Below are 16327 nucleotides of genomic sequence, written 5' to 3'. Positions count from 1 at the left end.
TAAAGCATCTGTGGATTGGGAGACTTCATGCACAGTTCCATAGGAGATAGGCTTTGTATTGAAAACTGGGGATTAAGTGACAACATGCCTACTGAATACTGAATATAGAAACTTCTAGTCATCTCCCAGTTGGCTCTTGAAATCCTGGCAGCCAGACCTTTACCTTCCAAAACAGATTAGAGGACTCTTTCCGGACAGTCTGAATAGGGCAAGATGAGGGACTTAAAGATGTTGATTGTGCCAGTTATTGACTTACTGTCTCTGAGTTTTGAACCCGCCCTTCTTATCCCTTTATTATGATGCTAGAGCTGGAGATTTTGCATACCACGTTTCTTCTTTGCCAGCTGAATCTTTGTTAGGTTCTGCCAATAAAGAGGCACTGTAGGAAGACTACTTGCCTGGAGGATGAAGAAGGGACTTCGTTCTTCCTGTTTTTATTTTATCCCTGTAGAAAACTGCTCTGCAGGCAGTTGGTCCCTACAGTATTTTCCATGGCAAGCAGCAGTCTTGGTTTTGGTGAGTGGCCTCCAGAAATTCTCACTGTAGCAGTGAATATCATATTTCTGCAGTAGCCCACCATTTCATCAGAGATCAGTATCTTAGGTTTTTGGAATCCCTTTTATAAGTTACTAAGCTTTTTTTCTTGTTTACTTTTCACTTAGCTTTAAAGGTTGCAATATCTTTTCATATTTGCTACCTTGGTTATATCTTAAGAGTTCCCTTTTACATTTTAGTCATTTATTATCTTTTACCTATTTAATGATTTTTTTAATAATAAATGTTTTCCTGTTTGAAAGATTGGTTTTTGTCTCCTGACTAGACCCCAGTTGATACCCTGCTATCAGGATTTTCACAACAAATGGTAGCCAGATCTCCAAACAGTGAATCATAAGGTCAGCAAGATTCACCCATGCGTTTAGAGATTCCAGTTAACTTTTTTTTTCCTTTCTTTTAAATATGAGCAGACAACCAATGATACCAGGTATTTGAGGATGCTCTAATATGAAAGATGGCTCTTCTTCCCCCCCCAAAAAAGAAACTCATGGGAAAGAGACTACATAGGGTGGAGAAAGCTTAGAAAACAATCCTTATGAATAATTTCTTCAGAGATAAAGACATTGCATCCTTGAAACTAGAATAGGACGCTATTAAAAGGGAACATTAGACAACAGAAAGGAGTTCTTGGAAATTAAAAACATGATAGCAGGAATGAAAAATCTCAGTAGAAGGGTTGGAAGATAAAGTTGAGGAAATTTCCCAGAAAGTAGAACAAAAATACAAGTCATGGAAAATTGGAAAATATAAGACAATTCAAGGTCAGCTTCAAGAGGTCCATCATTTGGTGGAGGTTCAGAAACAGAGGAAAGAAACTGGAGAACAGAAATCAGCTATGAAATAACTCAGGAAAATTTTCCAGAATGGAAGGACATGGCTTTCCATATTGAAAGGACCCAGCAAGTACCTAACAAAAATGAATGAAAATAGACCCATACCATTGTGAAATTTCAGAATATTGCGACCAAGAAGAGTCAGCCAACATTCAAAGATAGAAAAGAGTATGGTATATACAAAGGACTAGACTTTAACTATGGAAGACAGTGGAGTGGTGTCTTCAAAATGTTGATGGAAAATGATTTATAACCTAGAATTTATCATTCAGCCAAACTATGAATTGAATATGAGAGTATACTAAATATATTTTCTGACATGAAAATTGTCAGTTGTCCTCCTATATAACTTTACTCATGAAGCTATGAGGGGATGTATTCCTGTAGAATAAAGCAATAAGTTAAAAGAATGGAAAGATATGGGATTCAAGAATCAGGAGAAACCAGCACAGGATAGACTCTTAAAGGTAATCCCCAGGATTGTTACACGAAAAAAAGCATGGATCACTACATCAAAAACTAATGATGTATTGTATGGTGACTAACATAACATTAAACAAAAAGGTAATCCCCAGGATGAATATAAAGGGTGATAGGATGACAAGTGAATACCAGATATAGAAAGTAATCAGGATAAATTAGAGCTGTGTGACTTAAGACAGAGACAGACCTATTGAAGGCTGTTTTACCATCTTCCTTGCTGCCATTATACTGCTTTTTAAAATCTGAGGACAGAATGACCAGTTGAGCTTGCCCAAGAATTTTACATGTACTTGACTTGTTTTTGACAAAGTTCCTACTCTGCTCCATACTCTGCTGCCTGTACAGCTGAGAATACTCATTCTACCACAGTAAGTCTGTGGGTAGAGTGCAAGGAGTAATCTGAAGAGTGTGTGAAAAAGAAGTGGCATCTAGAGGGGAAATAGGTAAGTAGGAGGAAGGTACCCTTTGGAGATATGGCAGTGAAGAGCTATCTAGTAGTGGCAGGAGCTTTAGAGTTACTTCTGTTGTAATATAGAATTTTTCACTGCGTAAATGTAGTTTGAAGTCCATAGTATTCTCTGACGGTAATGTTGAAGGCATTGATTTTATATGGCTTGATAAAGCTTTATACCCTCTATATGGTTTTATACCCTCTTTTTTGATCTTTTATATGTCTTTTTGGAGGCTATGTAGATTCAATGCCTGCCATTATTCTAGGGCCATGTGGAAATCAACCATTCTTTTAACTTTCATGTATTCTTATGTTTAAGTATGTGTGTGGTATATAAATAGCATGTAGTGGGGGGTTTATTTTTATTTATTCTGACAGTCTGGATTATTTAGTCTTTATGTAGTTGGTTTAATTATTTAGTTAGTTAGGTTTAAGGCTATCACCTTGGTCTTTGTGCCTTATTGCATTTCTTGACTTATCCTTTCTTGCATGCCTTATTAACCTATTTTGATTATTCTAGGTATTTTCCTCTATTAGCTTGTTGGCTTTAAAGTATTTTATTTGTAGTGGTCACTCTAGAGTTTATTTTTTATTTAAATTTTGTTAGTTTACATACAGTACAATATTGGTTTCTGGAATATAATTCAGTGATTCATCACTTACTTACAAAATCCAGTGCTCATCACAAGTACCCTCTTTAATACCCATCACCCATCTGGCCCATGCCCCACCCACTTCCCTCCAGCAATCCTCAGTTTGTTCTCTGTTGTTAAGAGTCACTTATGGCTTCTTTTCCTCTCTCCTTTTTTGTTTCCCCATTCCCATATGTTCATCTGTTTTGTTTCTTAAATTCCACATATGAGTGAGATCATATGGTATTTGTCTTTGATTGACTTATTTCACTTAGCATAATACACTCTACCTTCATCCACATCATCGCAAATGGCAAGATTTCATTCTTTTTGATGGTTGAGTAATATTCCATTGTGTATAGATACCACATATTTTCAGTCGATGGACATTTGAGGTCTCTCCATAGTTTGGCTATTGTTGATAATGCTGATATAAACATAGGGGTCATGTACCCTTTGAATCTGGATTTTTGTATCGTCTGGGTAAATACCTAATAATGCAATGGCTGGATCATATGGTAGTTCTATTTTTAACTTTCTGAGGAACTTCCAAAATGTACTCCAGAGTGTCTGCACCAGTTTGCTTCCCATCAACAGTGCAAGGGCATTTCCCTTTCTCTTCATCCTTGCCAACACTTGTTGTTTCTTGTGTTGCTAATTTTAGGCATTGTGACAGGTGGGAGGTGGTATCTCATCATAGTTGTGATTTGTAGTTCCCTGATGATGAGTGATGTTGAGCATCTTTTCTTTTTAAATTTAATTTAATTTTAAATCAATTAATTAACATATATTATTAGTTTCAGAGGTACAGTTTAGGGACTCATCAGTTGCATATAATCACCTAGTGCTCCTTAATGCCCATCACCCAGTTACCCCATTACCCTTCTCATCTCCCCTCCTGCAACCCTCAGATTGTTTCCTATAGTTAAGTGTCCCTTATGGTTTGCATCCCTCTATGATTCTGTCTTATTTTATTTTTCCCTGCCTTCCCTTACGTTCATCTGTTTCTTTTTTTTTAAGATTTTATTTATTTGAGAAAGAGAGCACAAGCAGGGACAGCGGCAGAGGGAGAGGGAGAAGCAGACTCCCTGCACTGAGCAGGGAGCCATTTATGGGGCTTGATCCCAGGACCCTGGGATCATGACCTGAGCCAAAGGCAGATGCTTAACCAACTGAGCCACCCCACCATGTTTTATTTCTTAAATTCCACGTGAAGTAAAATCATATGATAATTGTCTTTCTCTGACTGACTTATTTCTCTTAAAATAATACCCTCTAATTCCATCAATGTCATTGCAAATGGTAAGATTTCATTCATTTTGATGGCTGAATAATATTTCATTGTATATATATATACACCACATCATCTTTATCTTTTCATCTGTTGATGGACATCTGGGATTTTTCCATAGTTTGGCTATTGTGGACACGGCTGCAATAAACATTAGGGTACAGATGCCCCTTTGAATCACTGTTTGTATCCAGTGGGTAAATACCCAGCAGTGCAATTGCTGGGTCATAGGGTAACTCCATTTTTAACTTTTTGAGAAACTTCCCTACTGTTTTCCAGAGTGGCTGTACCAGCTTGCATTCCCACCAGCAGAGTAAGAGGGCTCCCCTGTCTCCACATCCTCTCCAAAATTTGTTGTTTCCTGCCTTGTTAATTTTAGCCATTCTGACTGATGTGAGGTGGTATCTCACTGTGGTTTTGATTTGTATTTCCCTGATGCCCAGTGGTGTTGAGCATTTTTTCATGTGTCTGCAATTTGTGTATCTTTGGAAAAATGTCTGTTCATGTTTTCTGCCCATTCCTTGCCTGGATTATTTGTTTTTAGGGTGTTGAGTTTAGTAAGTTCTTTATAGATTTTGGATACTAGCCCTTTGTCTGATAAGACATTTGCAGATATCTTCTCCCATTCTGTAGGTTGTCTTTTAGTTTTGTCACCTGTTTCCTTTGCTGTGCAAAAGCTTTTTATCTTGATGAAGTCCCAATAGTTCATTTTTGCTTTTGTTTCCCTTGCCTTTGTAGACATGTTTAACAAGAAGTTGCTGTGGTCGAGGTCAAAGAGGTTGCTGCCTGTGTTCTCCTCTAGGATTTTCATGCATTCCTGTCTCACATTTAGGTCTTTCAGTCATTATGAGTGTATTTTTGTGTATGGTGTAAGGAAATGGTCCAGTTTCATTCCTCTGCATGTGGCTGTCCAATTTTTCCAACACCATTTGTTGAAGAGACTGTCTTTTTTCCATTGGATGTTCTTTCCTGCTTTGTTGAAGATTAGTCGACCATGGAGTTGAGGGTCCATTTCTGGATTCTCTGTTGTGTTCCATTGATCTATGTGTCTGTTTTTGTGCCAGTACCATACTGTCTTGATGATTACAGCTTTGTAATAGAGCTTGAAATCTGGAATTGTGATGTCACCAGGTTTGGTTTTCTTTTACAGCATTCTTCTGGCTATTTGGGGTCTTTTCTGGTTCCATACAAATTTTAGGATTATTTTTTCCAGCTCTGTGAAAAATGTTGATGGTATTTTGTTAGGGATTGCATTGACAGTGTAGATTGCTTTGGGTAGCATAGACATTTTAACAGTATTTGTTCTTCCAATCCATGAGCATGGAATGTTTTTCCATTTCTTTGTGTTTTCTTCAATTTCTTTTGTAAGTGTTCTATAGTTTTCAGGGTATGGATCCTTTACCTCTTTGGTTAGGTTTATTCCTAGGTGTCTTACGGTTTTTGGTGCAATGGTAAATGGGATCGATTCCTTGATTTCTCTTACTTCTGTCTCGTTGTTAGTGTATGGGAATGCAGCTGATATCTGTGCATTGATTTTATATCCTGCCACTTTGCTGAATTCCTGTGTGAGTTCTAGCAATTTTTGGGTGGAGTCTTTTGGGTTCTCAATATAGAGTGTCATGTCATCTGCAAAGAGTGAGACTTTGATTACTTCTTTGCCGACGTGGATGCTTTTTTGTTGTTGTCTGATTGCTGAGGCTAGGACTTCCAGTACTCTGTTGAAAACAGTGGTGAGAGTGGACATCCCTGTCATGTTCCTGACCTTAGGGGAACAGCTCTCAGTTTTTCCCCATTGAGGATGATATTAGCTGTGGGTTTTTCATACGTGGCTTTTAAGATACTGAGGTATGTTCCATCTATCCCTACACCGTGGAGAGTTTTACTCAAGAAATGATGCTGTATTTTGTCAAATGCTTTTTCTGCATCTCTTGAGAGGGTCATATGGTTCTTGTCCTTTCTCTTATTAATTGATTGGTTTGTGGATGTTGAACCACCTTTGCAGCCCAGGAATGAATCCCACTTGATCGTGGTGAATAATCCTTCTAATGTAATGTTGGATCCTACTGGCTAGTATCTTGGTGAGAATTTTGGCATCCAAGTTCATCAGGGATATTGGTCTGTAGTTATCCTTTTTGGTGGCGTCTTTGTCTGGTTATGAGATCAAGGTAATGCCTCACAGAATGAGTTTGGTAGTTTTCCTTCCATTTCTGTTTTTTGGAACAGCTTCAAAAGAATAGGTATTCTTCTTTAAATGTTTGGTAGAATTCTGCTGGGAGGCCATCTGGCCCTGGACTCTAGTTTGTTGGGAGATTTTTGATTACTGCTTCAATTTCTTTTTCTGGTTATGGGTCTGTTCAGGTTTTCTGTCCTTCCTGTTTCAGTTTTGGTCATTTATATGTTTCTAGGAATGCATCCATTTCTTCCAGACTGCTTGATTTTGGGGGCATATATTGCTCATAATATTCTCTTATAATCGTATTTCTTAGGTGTTGGTTGTGATCTCCCCTCTCTCATTCGTGATTTTATTTATTTGGGTCCTTTCTCTTTTCTTTTTGGTAAGCCTGGCAAGGGGTTTATCGATCCTATTAATTCTTTCAGAGAACCAGCTCCTGGTTATGTTTATCTGTTCTACTGTTCTTTTGGTTTCTATTTCATTGATTTCTGCTCTAATCTTAATTATTTCCCTTTTTCTGCTGGTTTTAGATTTTATTTGCTGTTCTTTCTCCAACTCCTTTAGGTGTAGGATTAGGTTGTGTACCTGAGACTTCTTGTTTCTTGTGAAAAGCCTGTGTTGCTATATACTTCCCTCTTAGGACCACCTTTCCTACATCCTAATGATTCTGAACTGTTGTGTTTTCATTTTCATTTGTTTTGAGGAATTCTCAAAAATTCTTCTTTAATTTCCTGGTTGACCCATTCATTCTTTAGTAGGATGCTATTTAACCTCCATGTATTTGTAGTCCTTCCGAATTTTCTCTTGCGATTGAGTTCAAGTTTTAAAGTACTGTGGTCTGAAAATATGCAGGGAATAATCCCAGTCTTTTGGTACCAGCTGAGACCCGATTTGTGACCCAGTATGTGCTCTATTCTGGAGAATGTTCCGTGTGCACTCATGAAGAATGTGTATTCTGTTGCTTCAGGATGAAATGCTCTGAATATATCTGTGAAGTCCATCTGGTCCAGTGTGTCTTTCAGAGCCCTTGTTTTCTTGTTGATCTTCTGCTTAGATGATCTGTCCATTGCTGTGAGTGGGGTGTTAAAGTCCTGCTGTTGTTGTACTGTTATCATTGTGTTTCTTCAGTTTTGTTATTACTTGGTGTATATAATTGGCTGCTCCCATGTTAGGGGCATAAATATTTACAGTTGTTAGATCTTGTTGGATAGAACCTTTTATTATGACATAGCGTCCTTCTTCATCTCTTACTGCAGTCTTTGGTTTAAAATCTAGTTTGTCTAATGTAAGGATTGCTACCCCAGCTTTCTTTTGATGTGCATTAGCATGGTAAATTGTTCTCTACCCCCTCACTTGAAGTCTGGAGGTGTCTTTGGGTCTACAACGAGTCTCTTGTAGAGAGCATATTAATAGGTCTTTTTTTTTTTTAATCCAGTCTGATGCTCTGTGTCCTTTGATTGGAGCATTTAGTCCCTTTTACATTCAGAGTAACTACTGAAGGATTTGAATTTAGTGCCATTGTATTACCTGTAAAGTTGCTCTTTCCTTAGATTGTCTGTGTTCCTTTCTGTTCTTTGTTATTTTTGGGCTCTTTCTTTGTTCAGAGGATGCCCTTTAATATTTCTTGCAGGGATGGTTTAGTGATCAGAGATTCCTTTAGTTTCTCTTTTCCTGGAAACTCTTTATCTCTCCTTCTGTTCTGAATAACAGCCTTTCTGTATAAGGTATTCTTACTGCATATTTTTCTCATTCAGTACCTTGACTATATCATGGCAGTCCTGATCTGTGTTCTGCCAGTCTTATGTTTCTGCCTTTTAGGTTAAGGACCACTTGTTCTGCACTGCTTTCAGAATTTTCTCTTTTAAGTCTGAAATTTACAAGCTTCACTATTAAAAGCTGAGGTGTTGACCTATTTTTATTGATATGGGGGTGTGTGTTCTCTGTGCCTCCTGGACTTAAATGCCTCTTTCCTTCCCCAGATTAGGGAAGTTCTCAGCTATAATTTGTTCAGGTAATCTTTCTACCTCCCTTTTTTCTCTCCTCCTCTTTTGGGATGACTGTTCTTTTAATATTATTTTACTTTATGGTATTGCCAATCTCTCATCCTCCCTTCGTGATCCAGTAATTATTATTCTCCATCATTTTGTCTTCTATATCACTGACTCTCTTTGCTGCCTCATTTACCCTAGCAGTTAGAGCCTCGATTTTTTCCTGCATCTCAATAATAACCTTTTTAATTTTGGCCTGATTAGATTTTAGTTTTTTTTTTTTTTTAATTTTTCCTGTAAGGGATTTTTAAAAAATTTTTAAGAAGAAAGTCTCTGAGTACTTACCTTTTCTTTGTTAAATAAATAACCTTATATTTTTTTCTTGATTTGTGTAGTCTAAATGATAAACTTTGGATCCCAGATGGAAGCAATCAGCAGATAACCTATCTCTCACCTTTCCCTTCCAGTTGTTGTTTTGTCATTTTACATTGCCAGGGCACGTAAAATTTATATTCTGTCACTTTCATTTCCACATTTGTTTTATCCTTATTTCTGCTGTTAAATATATTTAATATTTATTGTCAATTCTTTTTGTGAAGTTTCCTCAAATCTTCATCCTTTTATAGTTTCCTCATGAAAGGATCATGGACTATATATGCCTTGAATTTTGGATTGTTTAGAACATATTTGTAACTTTTGTATTTTGACTTCATGCTTTAAGAATACCTTTGTGGGATAGAACATACTTTACTTACACTTTCTTTCCTCCAGTTTCTTTAAAATGTTTCTCTAGTATCTTTCAGTGTTGACTTACTATCGAGAAATATGAGGCTAGTGTGATTTTAACCCCATTTCTTTCCTTTTTAAAGTTTTTAAAACTTCACTAAAATTTCTGGGCTATGTCTTATGTTGAGCATTCTGTATCGCTGTTTTGGCACAAAGTGTGTCCTTTAAATATCTCTCTTAAAATCTTTTTCACCCTCCCACAGGAAAACCTTCCCAAATTATATCTTTATAATTATATTCCTGAATTACATCTTTGTTTTGAGTTTAGGAATATCATTTAGGCACATATTGGATTCCTTTTGCCATTTCTCTAGGTATAATTTTCTCTTTAATTCCGTTTCAAATTTGTGGGTTGATGTTTTTAATCAGTTTTAGAAAAATGTCAGACATTATCTTTGTGAATATTCTTTCCTATTTTTTTCTGTCTTTTAAAGGGTACTAGTCTGTTTTTTAGGTCTTTTGTGTAAGTTCCACATGTCTGTTATATCCTTATTGTTTTTCCCCATTCTTTTCCTACCTGTGTTTCAGTTTAGGTATTTTCTTTTGATCTATTTTCTGTTTTATTTATTTATTAATTTATTTTTTAAAGATTTTATTTATTTATTTGACAGAGAGAGACATAGCGAGAGAGGGAACACAAGCAGGGGGAGTGGGAGAGGGAGAAGCAGGCTTCCTGCGGAGCAGGGAGCCTGATGCGGGGCTTGATCCCAGGACCCTGGGTTCATGACCTGAGCCGAAGGCAGATGCTTAATGACTGAGCCACCCAGGCGCCCCTGTTTTATTTTTTAAAAAGTTTTTAATAAGGTTTTTAGTTTGGAGTGATTTTAGGTTTACAGAGAAGTTGCATAGGTGGTGCAGAGGGCTCTTGTACCCGTTACTCAATTTCCCCTGAAGCCAGCTTCTCAGGTTTCCATAGTGCTTTTGTCCAAACCATGTAAGCAGCGTTGGTCCATTGACTGATGCAGGGCTCTTTTCCCTGGGCGTCCCTCTCAGGCCCAGCCTGGCCGGGCCCTACCTCACATGTAGCAGTTCTTCTGAGGCTGCTCTGGGCTGTGAGAGTGTATCTGTGAGCCTCATTCAGGGTCTAATGTAAGGCTAGGTTTTGGGCTTTCAGGGGGAAGACCACAGAGGTAACTGCCCTTATCACATCATAGCAGGGGAAATTTTGTAGTTTTAAATGCTTATATTGGAAGGAAAGAAAGATTTTTTTTCTTTTCAAGTTTTTACTTAAATTCCAGTTAGGTAACAATACAGTGTAATATTAGTTTTAGGTGTAGAATTCAGTGATTCATCACTTATATACAACACCCAGTGCTCATCACAGCAGGTACCCTTAATTCATGTCATCTGTTTAACCACCCCTCCCACCTACCTCCCCTCCAGCAATCGTCAGTTTGTTCCCTATAGTTAAGAATCTGTTTCTTAGGGGCGCCTGGGTGGCTCAGTCAGTTGAGTGTCTGCCTTCGGCTCAGGTCATGATCCAGGGTCCTGGGATCGAGCCCCACATGGGGAGTCTGCCCCTCCCCCGTGCTCGTGCACACGCTCTCTCTAATAAATAAATAAAATCTTGAAAAGAATCTATTTCTTGGTTTGCCTCTTTTTACCCCATGTTCATTTGTCGTCTTTTTTTTTTAAGATTTATTATTTATTTTAGAGAGAGAGCTCATGTGCAAGCATGGGGAGAGGGGAAGAGGGAGAAGAAGAGAGAGTCTCAAGCCGACTCTGCCCTGAGCACAGAGCCCGATGCAAGTCTTGATCCCACAAACCTGAGATCACGACCTGAGCTGAAACCAAGAGTTGGATGCTTAACTGACTATGCCACCCAGGCACCCCTTTTTGTTTTGTTTCTTAAATTCTACATTTGAGTGAAACCATATGGTATTTATCTTTCTCTGACTAACTTATTTCACTTAGCATAATACTCTGCCTCCATCCATGTCACTGCAAATGGCAAGATTTCATTCTTTTTGATGGTTGAGTAATATTTTATCACACACGTACACACCCCCCACATCTTCTTTATTCCTTTATCAGTTGATGGATGTTTGGGCTCTTTCTATAATTTGGCTATTGTTGATAATGCTGCTATAAACATCAGGGTGCATGTTTCCTTCAAATTAGTATTTTTGTATCTTTTGGGTAAATACCTAATAGTGCAATTGCTAGGTCATAGGGTCGTTCTATTTTTAACTTTTTGAGGAACCTTCAAACTGTTTTCCAGAGTGGCTGGAAGGAAAGAAAGATTTAAAGTGGACGACCCAAGCTACCTACTGGAGAAACTAGAAAAACAATAGGAAATTAAAATAGAATGAAAGAAATAAAAAATATGAGAGCAGAAATCAATTAAGTAGAAAATGGATGGAGACTAGAGAAATCTAGTAAAAGTAAAAGTGATTTTTTGAAAGGATTGTTAAAAATGATAAATCTTTAATAAGACTGAATTAAAAAATAGAATATATTCATAGTGAAAGGGGAAATTAGGGAATTTTATGAATCATCTTAAATTCCTTAAAAGGCACATTTGAACAAAATTGACATAGGAAATAGAAAATCAGAGTGATAAATACATTAAATAAATTGAATTTCTTTTTTTTAAAGATTTTATTTATTTGAGAGACAGAGCAGAGTGAGAGAGCACAAGCAGGGTGGGGAAGGGCAGAGAGAGAGGGAGAAGCAGACTCCCCCACCGAGCAGGAAGCCCAATGAGGGGCTCAGTCCCCCCCGGACCCTGGGATCATGACCTGAGCTGAAGACAGACACTTAACTGACTGAGCCACCCAGGTGCCCTGTGAATTTCTAATAAAAGAATTTTCTCACAAAGAATCAAGTCCCAAATGGTTTGACATGTGAATTCCATGAAACATACTTTTAGAAAGCAAAAGAGGATGAAACATTTCCTAACTCATTAGGAAGCCAGTGTAACCTTGATCTAAAAACCTAACAAGGAAATTAAAAGAAAATTGTAGACCAATATCTCCTATGCTTATAGATGTAAAAACTCTTAGTATAAACAAATATTTAATTTATATAAATATATGTAACCTATAAACTTTACATAATATTGGATTTATCAATCTAATAAAAGGCACATATGAAGAACCCACATCTAATGTTATGCTTAATAATGAATCATAGAATGTTTTTCTTCAAACTTCTGGAACAAAATAAGGACACCTGCCTTTACAGTTCTATTTAACATTGTTTTGGGAGCTTTGTTAGTTCCACAAATCAGGATTAGAAGGACAAGTATGCCTTGGAGATCTTGCAGGTTTGGTTTGAAGACCACTGCAATAAAGTGAATATCACAATAAAGTGAGTCAAATGAAGTTTTGGTTTCCCAGTGCGTGTAAAAGTTATGTTTACACTGTACTGTAGGCTATTAAGTGTGCAGTAGCATTATGTCTATGAAACAGTGTATACACCTTAAGTCAGAGAAAGACAAATAGCATATGATTTTACTTGTATGTGGAATTTAAGAAACAAACTGATAAAAGGGAAAAAAAAGAGAGAAAGGCACACCAAGAAAGAGTCTTAACTATAGAAAACAAACTGAGGGTTACCAGATGGGAGGTGGGTGGGGGAATGGGTTAAATAGGTGATGGGGATTAAGGAGTACACTTGTTGTGATGATCACCTGGTGTTGTGTTGGAGGTGTTGAACCACTGTATTGTACACCTGAAACTAATTATTACATTGTATGTTAACTAACTGGAATTGTAATAAAAACTTAAAAAGAAGAGTATTTAGAGTCCCCCTCCCCCATGAAGAGTGTCTGACTCTTCATTTTGGCTCAGATCATGATCTCAGGGTTGTGAGATTGAGCCCTGTGTTGGGCTCCGTGCTCAGCAGGGAGTCTGCTTGAGATTCTCTCTCTTCCTCTCCCCTTCTCCCCCTGCCCCCTGCTCGCTCTCGCTCTCTCTCTCTCTCTCCCTCAAATAAGTCTTACAAAAATGCTATCATCTGAGCTTTCATCAAATTACAGTATTTTTGCTGGTGGAGGGTTTTGTCTTATTAACAGCTGCTGACTGATTAGGGTGGTGGTTGTTGAAGGTTGAGGTGGCTGTGGCAATTCTTTAAATAACACAACAGTGAAGTTTGCTACATCAATTGACTCTTCCTTTTACAATGATTTACTCTGTAGCATGTGATGCTGTTTTATAGCATTTTAACCACAGTAGAACTTCTTCCAAAATTGGAGTCAGTCCTTTTAAACTCTGCTGCTGCTTTATCAATTAGGTTGATGTAATATTCTAAATCCTTTGTTGTCATTTCAACAGTCTTCACAGCATTGTCACCAGGAGTAGATTCCATCTCAAGAAACCAGTTTCTTTGTTCATCCATAAGAAGAAACTCCTTATCTGTTCAAGTGTTTTTTATTTTTATTTTTTTATTTTTTTTATCTGTTCGAGTTTTATCATGAAATTGCAGCAATTCAATCCCATCTTCTGGCACTTAACTACTAATTCTGGTTCTCTTGCTACTTATACCACATCTATTGTTACTTTCTCCACGAAAGTAGTGAATCCTTCGAAGTCATCCATGAGGGTTGAAATCAGCTGCTTCCAAACTCCTGTTCATATTGATATTTTGACCTCTTCCTATGAATCGTGAAAGTTCTTAACGTCATCTAGAATTGTGAATCCTTTCCAGAAAGTTTTCAATTTACTGTGTCCAGATAAAGGAGTCACTATCTATGGCAGCTATAACCTTACAAATTTGTATTTCTTTTTTGCCTCAAAAAGTGACATTTACTCAAAAAAATGACATGTCCATCCCTTGGCTTGCTTCTCTCCCCCTTCCTTGTCCTCTTCAGCCCCCCATGGACTGAACCCTGGGTAGGGCTAGGTAGCAGGGTAGCCCCTCAGATGAGGTCAGCAACACTGAGGGGCATCTCCTCAGTGGAGGTGTTTTAGATGGTCTCAATGTCTTGAAGAGGCCTCTTGTCTTCGTCTGTCACCATGTTAATAGCCATACCCTTACGGCACAATTGTCCACCATGACTGATTCTGTGGATGTAGTTTTCCCTGTTGGTGGGAAGGTCATAATTGTTGACTAAAGAAACCTGCTGCACATCAGTGCCTCTGGCCAGCAAATCTGTGATCAGTAGAGTGACTCCCTCGTGATAACATCTCATTCCTTTTGGTCCATATCTCGGTGCATGGTGGACGTGGTGAAGTCTTGGGGCTGTATCTTTTCAGTGAGCCAATCAACCTTCCTTTGGGTATTGATGAATATGACTGCCTGCATGATGGTAAGGGTTGCATACAAGTCATACAGTGTGTCCAGCTTCCACTCTTCTTGTTCCACATTCATGTAGAACTGGTGGATACCCTCCAGGGTCAACACTTCCTTCTTGACCAGAATCCAAATGGTATCCCTCATGAACTTCTTGTCACCTCAAGCATGTTGGAAGGCATTGTAGCTCACAGCAAAACTACCTGGGTATTGCTACTGAGCTTTTGGAATATGTCATAGATTTGGTCCTTGAATCTGTGGCTTAACATTTCATCAGCTTGTCTAGTACAAACATCTTGATGTCTTTGGGAGATAGTTATCTCTGGTTAAGCATATCAAACATGTGACCTGGGGTACCCAGAATGATATGGGGAACTTCCACCTGCAGCTTACGCACCTCAGCATGTACATTGGTCCCCTGAATGTAGGCATGGCAAGAGGCACCCATGTAATCTCCTAATGCCATGACTACTTTTTGTATTTGCTGAGCCAACTCTCTAGTGGGTGCCAGGACCAAAGCCTATGTAGCCTTTAGATCCGACTTAATCTCTTACAGGATCGATATGGCAAAAGTGGCTGTTTTTCCAGTCCCAGATTGGGCTTGAGCAATCACATCATAACCCTGATACAAGGAAAAATGGCTTGCTGCTGGATAGCAGAAGGCTTCTCAAAACGATACGAATAGAGGCCATGGAAAGGGACTCAGAAAGGTTCACATCATCAAAGCTGTCAATAGTTTCATTCCAGTTACTCTCAGTGACACCTTTGGGCTCCATCTCATTGGGGCCGTTGTGTCTGGATGGGGAATCTTGACCTGGCAGATATGATCTTTAGAAACTAGACAAAACATATTTCTTAAACAATAAGACTTGACAGTTGAAATCACTCCACAAACCATGGGCTGAAATGGATGTGTTAGCAGGCATGAAAACAACATTAATCTTATTGTATATCAAAGCTCTTGGGTGACCAGGTGCATTGTCAGTGAGCATTAATATTTTGAGAGGAACTTTTTTCTGAATGGTAGGTCTTAACCGTGGCCTTAAAACATTTAGTAAACCATGTTGTAAACTGAAGTGCTGTCATTTAGGCTTTGTTATTCCATTTATAGACACAGGCAGAGTAGAGTTAGCATAATTTTTAAGGGCCCTAGAATTTTCATAATGGTAAGTGAGCATTGGCTTCACCTTAAAGTCACTAGCTACATTAGCCCTTAACAAGAGAGTTAGTTTGTTCTTTGAAGCTTTGAAGCCAGGCATTGACTTCTTTCTACCTATGAAAATTTTAGATGCATCTTCCAATATATAAGGCCTTTTTGTTTACATAGAAAATCTGTTTGTTTAGTGTAGCCATCTTCATTAACTATCTTAGTTAGATCTTCTGGATAACTTGCCGCAGCTTCTATCAATACTTGCTGCTTCTCCTTGTACTTCTGTATTAGGGAGATCTCTTCTTTCCTTAAACCTCATGAACTAACCTCTGCTAGCTTCAAACTTTTCTTCTGTAGCTTCCTCATCCCTCCCGTCTTTGTAGAATTGAAGAGAGTAAGGGCCTTGCTCTGTATTAGGTTTTGGCTTAAAGGAATGTTGTGGCTGGTTTGATCTTTTATCCAGCATATATCATCCATATCAGCAATAAGACTGTTTTGCTGTCTTATAATTTGTGCATTCACTGGAGTGGTACTTCTGATTTCCTTCAAGAACATTTCCCTTGAGTTCACAACTTGGCTAAGTGTCTGATGCAAGAGGCCTAGCTTTTGGCTAGGCATTTTGCCTTCTTCACTAAGCTTAATCATTTCTAGCTTTTGTTTTTGTTTTTTTAAAAGATTTTATTTATTTATTTGACAGAGAGAGACAGTACAAGCAGGGGGAGCAGCAGAGGGAGAGGGAGAAGCAGGCTC

At 38.2% G+C, this 16327-nt stretch overlaps 1 protein-coding gene and 1 pseudogene across 1 annotated transcript in view; one reads left to right on the top strand and one right to left on the bottom strand.

Annotated features, from left to right (window-relative positions):
- The window catches only part of DOCK3 (dedicator of cytokinesis 3), a 558375-nt gene that overhangs the window by 89948 nt on the left and 452100 nt on the right, over window positions 1–16327 (top strand). The gene's annotated exons all lie outside the window — the stretch shown is intronic.
- Window positions 14054–16222, bottom strand: LOC148165124 (eukaryotic initiation factor 4A-I pseudogene; annotated as a pseudogene).

Source organism: Eumetopias jubatus, unplaced genomic scaffold (genome assembly GCF_037043125.1).
Source record: "Eumetopias jubatus isolate StellerSeaLion01/CBP00866 unplaced genomic scaffold, mEumJub1_p1.0 scaffold_1, whole genome shotgun sequence".
NCBI classification, from domain to species: domain Eukaryota; kingdom Metazoa; phylum Chordata; class Mammalia; order Carnivora; family Otariidae; genus Eumetopias; species Eumetopias jubatus.
The sequence above is the reverse complement of the archived record's forward strand: the minus strand, read 5'-3'. Positions and strand labels throughout refer to the sequence as shown.